The sequence below is a fragment of the Ceratotherium simum genome, chromosome 22 (assembly GCF_057802395.1).
Source record: "Ceratotherium simum simum isolate JZ-2026a chromosome 22, ASM5780239v1, whole genome shotgun sequence".
NCBI lineage: Eukaryota > Metazoa > Chordata > Mammalia > Perissodactyla > Rhinocerotidae > Ceratotherium > Ceratotherium simum.
This window is the reverse complement of record NC_141921.1, coordinates 35,842,926-35,850,736: the sequence shown is the minus strand read 5'-3', so window position 1 is coordinate 35,850,736 and position 7,811 is coordinate 35,842,926.

The following is a 7,811-nucleotide window of genomic DNA, read 5'->3' as shown; positions in this document are numbered from 1 at the left end:
TTTGTTGGGGGCAAGCTGTAAGTACCATGGCTGTGTACACAAGGAAGTGTGCTGTTGGAGGAAGTGAGAAAAGTCTAGTTGGATGGAGCACAGAGGGTGAAATGGAGGTGAAGAGGTCAGAAGGGGCCAGATTATCACAGGCCTTCTTGGCTCAATCTATGGCACTGTAAGGCCAAGTTGTAAAAGACGGAATATCATTGATCAGTCCTTATCTTAAGTCAATTCAGTGTTTTCCATATACAGAGAGATGCAGTATAGTGGCATGTTTAGGCTGGATGTGAAGAGAACCTCATTTTGGGGATGGTTTTAAGACCCAGAGGCAACTAGAGGCTAGTGTTGGAATGACCTTTAGGAAGAGCCCCAGATAAAGCAAGTCTTTCACTGTCGCAGGGAGCTGGACTTAATGACCCTCTGTGGACCAAGCAGCTTGGTGATTTCGGACCTCCCTTCCGGGTTGGCTGTGTCTCTCCATTGCTCAGACCTCTCTCTGGGACTTGACCCAGGAATGCAAATAAATCCACCTCTTCATCTTTTCCAGAGAACTTCTTTCATTCTGTTTTCCACTTTAAAAAAATTGGCACCCAGAATGGTCATCTCACATTGGCTCCACCCTGACCTGCCTGCTGCACTCATGTCATAAATCTCTCAGCACAATTAAGAATGTGGGCTTCTCCTTCATGCTTGAAATGAGTAGGGTCCCACAGAATCCCTCTTTCCACATATCTTCCATCAAAAGACCTCTCCTGGGGATAAGGCACCTCCCTTCCTTCCCTCAGCAATAAGCCAGCTCACTGCTTTTTTTAAGGTGCTGCAAATCTTTAGAGGTTAGTATTTATGGATCCAATCTGTCCCCAAACAAGAAGCTCTTCAAAGTTTGGGGGCTCTCCAAGCACAGAGCAGTGTCTCTCCCTGCAGACTGAAAACCCCTTGAGAATATGAAGTGGTCTTTCCCATCTGACAGGAACTCCCTGCATCTCGTACTCCTATATCTCCCTGCGTAACACTCCAAGAAGACGTAAGAAACTTGTCCCTTCAATTCCAACCACGTGGAGAGTGCCAGGACACAAGAGGCGAGCATGGAAGCCCTCTGCAGAGAAAAAGCTCTGTTAGCATCGGGGATCAAGTCGAGTCCCCCCTTCTCTCGTGAGCTGAACACTCAGAGGGCACTTGCTCTGGGTCGGCAAGGTAAGATTCTAAGCCACAGTGCATCTTGTTCCCCTAGCACATAGCGCAGGGCCTGTTGAACAGAAGGGACTCTATAAGTGTGTGTTAAGGGAATGAATGAACCAATGGTAAATATGTGGGTACAGAGGGCTCATCTCAGACACCAGATAGTAGGGCAAGAAGATTAATTCTAGGCTCCACCTTTGGGAGGCTCTGAGCTGGCCTATAAGCTGCTTGTCTGGGTCAAGATTGGATCACAATTGCACAGAATTGTGGTCTGAAGCTTCTAGTGTCCCAGGACCTGCAGGTGAGAAGGTCCAGGGAAGGTTCAGGGAAATGCCCACTCATGGCTTCTTGAAGAGTTTGTGTTTGGTTTAAATCACGAGTTCTATTTCCTCACAGCAAAATGGTGCTCTGGTTTGTGCTGGCTGCTCATTCAGTCATTTCTTTAATTGACTCTCTGAATCTATTCAACTGCAGCAAAATCTTCTTTGGCTCCAGGATGGAGCCAGGAACTTTTTCAGCCAGATGCCCGGAGGCCATCTGAGGCCAGTGGAGCCTGTGGGCAGAGGTGCAGGGAAGAAGGTGTTCTAACTGTGCTCAGCATCTGGGGTTTCCATTCTGCACAGGAGAGGCAGCCTGTCCTGGAACTGGATTCCCCGTCGACTTTGAGATGTGAAGCCAGGCAGCTAGAAGTCCAAGGCCAGGCTTCACCTGACTACTGCTCAATGGACCAAAGGTGGGATGAGCATCGGGCAGGGAGGCAATGCAGTTGCAAACCTGAAACCCAGGCCCTGGAGAAGGAAGAGCCAGGCCCTGATTGGGAACGAACGTGCTTAGAATAAAAACAAGGAATGCAGAGTTGGAAGGGCCCCTAACGAAGGTAGAACTCAATCATCCCATTTTACAGATGGGGATGCTGAGGCTCAGAGAATCCATGGCAGAATTGGGACTCCAATCCCCTCCAAGTCTTCACACTGTGCCATGGTTATCTGGGAACACGAAGTCTGTACAATACAACCACCTCCTTCTCATTGTGTTTGCCACCTGATACAAGACTCTCCTTCTAGTGAGCAGCATGTCCTTACTAACCCCCAAGTAGCCATTGTCTGGGCGATGCCATTAGTGACCTTCACAGCCTCTGACAAGAACACAATATGCACTTGACTTGTATAAACACAAATACTTGGTGGCCCTATTGGCCGCCATAACCTTTTTTTTAAAATTTTATTTATTTAGTTTTTTCCCCCCAAGGCCCCAGTAGATAGTTGTATGTCATAGCTGCACATCCTTCTAGTTGCTGTATGTGGGACGCGGCCTCAGCATGGCCGGAGAAGCGGTGTTTCGGTGCGCGCCGGGGATCCGACCCCGGGCCGCCAGCAGCGGAGCGCGCACACTTAACCGCTAAGCCACGGGGTGGGCCCCGCCATAACCTTTTGATGAGTTTCACTCAGACACATGAACTTCCAATCTCAGCTGACTCATTTAGTTGAAGCAGAGAGTTCCAATGCCTTTGGAAACAGAAAGTGGACATGATTCAGAAAGAAAGGGCAGTGAAAACAGCCCTTTAAAGATGGATTTAAAAAAAAACACAAAAAATGCTGATGAGCATTGTCATGACGTTAGGTATTTCTTCCTCTCTTATTTAGAAAACAGAGTACAGAGGCTGGAGACTGGGTCTTCTGGTCTTGTTTGCATGGCCTGCTACTCCAAGCATGGACCACATACCAGCAGCACTGGGACCACCAGGGAGCTTGTTGGAAATGCAAAAATCTCAGGCTTCACCCCAGACCTATGGATCAAAATCAGCATCTTAACAAGATCCCCAGGTGATTTGTAGGCACAGTAAGATTTGAGAAGCACTGCCCTAGAGCATGAAAGCCAGTCGAACACAACATAGGTCCTGAACAAAGAAAGAAGATAAAATCTTTACCGTGCTTGCATTGTAATCAAGGATATATGTAATCATGTAAAAGCACCTATTGCAACACTGATTCTTTTTAAATTCATAGACTTTTTTTTTTAAGAACAGTTTTAGATTTACAAAAGAATTGTACAAAATTCCCGTATACCTCTTCCCAATCTGGGCACGCACAGTTTCTCCTGTTATTAACATCTTGCAGTAGTGTGGCACACTTGTTACAATGAATGAATCAATACTGATACATTACTGTTAACTAAAGTCCATAGTTTACATTAAGATGGGCTCTTTGTGTTGTATATTCTATGGGTTTTGACAAATGCATAACGTCATGTATCTGCCAGCACTGTATCTTGCAGAATAGTTTCACTGCCCTAAAAGTTCCCAGTCCTTCACCTACTCATCTGCTCTCCTCATTCTGAACTCCTGGCAACCATGGATTCTTCTACTGTCTCCATAGTTTTGCCTATTCCAGACTGTCATATTGTTGGAGTCATATAGTATGTAGACTTTTCCGATTGGTTTCTTTCACTTAATATGTCTTTCAGATTCCTCCGTGTACTTTGTGGCTTGATAGGTCACGTATTTTTATTGCTGAATAATATGCCATGTATGGTTGTACCACAGTTTATCCATTTACCTGTTGAAGGACATCTTGGTTGCTTCCAGTTTTTGGTGATTATGAATAAAGCTTCTATAAACATTTGTGTGCAGGTGAAACCGAGCACGAAGAGGTTAAAAAATCTTCCCTGGACTAGAAGAGAGCAAAAACTTTGAGATAAGCTTTGCTGACTGCAGCTGTGCATATTCAGCATAATCAACTGTTGTTTAAAACTAACCCGGTCTCTCTGTCCCTCCTTAGTATATGAGTGAGCTGTCTTTCCCAGGAAAGCAAGGTCCAGACGTCAAGATTCAGCCTCACAAGGACAACCGCAGGCTGAAGATGAAAACTAACCAGAAAAGTCCAGACAGTCAAAGGAAAAAATTCAGTCTTCAAGGCCAAATGCAGGCTGGTGGGAAGGGGCCGACCAGCACGGCCACATGCTCCCCCTCCCTTACCTAAAACCCCAACATGTGCTCTCACAACCTTTAAAACCCCTTGCCTCCTATCTTTCGGGGAGATGGGACAAATTTGAGAGCTCTTGTCTCCCGGCTGACATCACCGGAAATAAAAACTCTTTCCCTGCCATAAGCCTGGCGTTCCAGCTTTATTTGGCCCCTCTTATGTGGCGGATAAAGAACCTGTGTTTGTGTCTGGTAACACAGGTGTTTGTCTGGGCGTAAGTTTTCAACTCAACTGAATAAATACCCAGCAGTGCAATTGCTGAATCCTAAGGTAGGATTATATTTAGCTTTGTAAGAAACCGCCAAACTGTCTTCCAAAGTGGCTGTGTCATTTTGCGTTTCCACCAGCAATGAATGCGAGTTCCTATCGCTCCACATCCTCGCAAGCATTTGGTGGTGTCAGTGTTTTGGATTTTAGCCATTCTAATAGATGTGTAATAGTTGTTGTATTAATTTGCATTTCCGTGATGACATATGATGAGGAGCATCTTTTCATATGATTATTTGCCATCTGTTTATCTTCTTCGGTGAGGCGTTGCTCAGATCTTTTGCCCATTTTTGTAATTGGCTTGTTTGTTTTCTTACTGTTGAATTTCAGTTCCTTGTATATTTTGGATACAAATCCTTATCAGATACGTATTGTGCAAGCATTTACTCCTGGTCTGTGGCTTTTGTCTTTCACAGAACAGAAGTTCTTAATTTTAGTAAAGTCCAACTTAGCAGCCCTTTCCCCGTTTCCATATTTGGGGGTGTCATGTTAGTAGCTTAAAATCAGTCATGGGGGAGTATTTACACTTTGGAAATTGCCAAACTCTGCAAAGCAAGGATTTTTTATTTCCCACAAGAGTTGGTTGTGAAACATTTGCCAGCACACCACTGCCTCCTGCTAACCTTCTGAATCATCCCAGTTGGTCTGACTATTCCTTTACTAATGATTTTTTTAACGTATCAGAGAAGTTTTTTGTTTTGTGTACATATGTAAAATATTGGTATTTTATTTTTCTTTTTATTTAATTGCTCTTATTTTTCACATTTTTCCCACTAACGTAGAAGATATGCTTATGGTCATTTTTTATCTGAGTACCAATTCCTAAATAATAAAAATTGTTTTTTTCCCTCAATTATTACTGTGTTATTTATTTATAAATATCTTTGATATTAATTATTAGACAAAGTTCTAATTATTGATGCAATTTAATCACAAATTATTATTTGTTTGAGAAATACAAAACAAGTTTACAGCTAAAATTAATACTTACACATAATTTAATTAAGCCCATTCAATAAAGGAGATGAGGAGCTTTTATAATTTCAGACAACTGGTTTTTTTAGAATATCTAAAATCATTCAAAGTGTAAGTAATAATTATATCTGGTGAATTTTTCAGAATTTAATTTAAAGAATTAAATGCGATTTGATATGACAATAACCTCCTATTTTGCTTTACCGCATGTTTAGTAGTGTGCCTGTCATATAGTAGGCACTCAATAAATATATGTTGAGGTAATGAATCAACTGAAGTCAAGAATAAGACACAGATATTTACTATCACACCTGGAATTCAGTATTGTACTAGAAGTCTTAGCCGATGGAATAAGACAGCAAAAATCAATAGGTATAAAATTTAGGAAAAACAGACAAAATTGTCACTTGTAGTGACAATTTTCTTTGTAGACAATCCAAGAGACAATTATCATCATTAACTAATAAGAGAATTTGACAGTTGCTAAATATAACAACAATATACAAAAACAAAGGGCATCCCTACATATCACCAATAATCAATTAGAAAATGTAATGTGAAAAAAAGTTGCCATTCACATAAGAACAAAAAATATAGGATTTCTAGAAAAAAAATCTAATAAATATATGTGAAAACCTTTATGAAGAAAAATCATAAAATGTTAATCAAGAACATATAAGAAGACCTAAATAAATATAGTAAGACCATGTCATGTTCAGAGTTGGCAAGACTACATATCATCAAGCTATCTATAAAATTCAACGCAATTCCAATAAAAATACCAATGGGAATTGTTGTGGAATGTGAAAAATGGATTCTAAAATTCATACAGAGGAGTAAAGCTTTAAGAATAACCAGAACATTTCTGAAGAAGAAGAAGGAAGAGGGACTTTTTTAGTATCTGTGAAGACTTACAAAGACAGAGTAATTGGGTAGAGTGATATTAGGGCAATGTAGACCATAGATCAAAGCAAAAGAAAGAAAACCCAGAAATAGACCTAAGCATAGGTGTAAATTTATGTGATAGAGGGTGCGTTCAAGTCGGAGGGGAAAGATCAGACTGTTCAACAAAAGGTGTTGAAATACTTGGCCTTCCCTGTGGCGACACGAAATTAAATTCCTGCCCCATACCATACACAAAAGCCGATCCCAAATGGATTAAAGGATTCAAGTCCTGAGCGTAAAAACTAAAAATTTAGAACCAATAGAAGAAAATACAGAAAAATATCTTTATGACCTCAGAGTCATGAGAGACTTTTCAAACAAAATACTAAAGCAGATTGGTAACTTTTATTACATAAAAGTTAAAAGCTTTTATACTATAAAAGATGCCATAAATAAAGTTAAAAGACAATTGGCATGCTTAGAGAATACATTTACAACATGTATAGCAAAAGACTGCCCTCCAGTCTCCTGCCTCCTGCAAGCAGCTGAAATGAGAAGGAACGTACCCTCCTCACCTCATTCCTGCCCCCAAATAGAGCTGAGCAGAGGAAGGATAGGGATGGAGCTGAGAGGAAAGAGGCCCAGAATAAGCACCGGTATGAACAGACCGTTCATTAAAGAGGGAGTCCAAATGGCCACGAAGGATATGCAAAACCACCCAGCCGTACTAACAGCCGGGGAGTTAAAACTAGCTAAAATGACAATGATATGCCATTTCATACTCATCAGATCGGGAAACATGCACCAATGGGACATTGTCAAGTGTTGGCTATGGTACTGCTGGGAGTATAAACTGGTGCAAACATTAAGGACGGTATTTTGGAATAATTAGTAAAGTTGAAAATGTGCATGTCCCCTCCTGAACTATGTAGTATTTTTACCAAAAATGTTTAACCTGATAACCATAAGGAAACAATCAGGTAAATCCAAATTGACAGGTATTCTGTGACACAACTGGCCTGGATTCAAAAATGGCAATGTCATAAAAGACAAAAAAAAAAAAAAAGATTGAGGAACTTTGCAGATTAAAGGAGACTAAAGAGGCACAACAGATTGCTACGACAGCAAATGCAATGCCAGCTTCTCGTTCGGATTCTGGATTGAAACAAAGCAAACAAATTGGATATAAAGGACATTACGGGGCAATAGGGAAAACTGGATATTAGACACTTTTTTTTTTTTTGGTGAGGAAGATCAGCCCTGAGCTAACATCCATGCAAATCCTCCTCTTTTTTTGCTGAGGAAGACTGGCCCTGGGCTAACATCTGTGCCCATCTTCCTCCACTTTATATGGGACGCCGCCACAGCATGGCCTGACAAGCGGTACGTTGGTGCGTGCCTGGGATCCGAACCTGGGATGGACGCCAGCAGCTGAGCACGTGCACTTAACCACTATGCCACAGGGCTAGCCTCTGGATATTAGACATTTTTAATGTGTAGTAGACAATAGTATTCTATCCATGTAAATTTCTT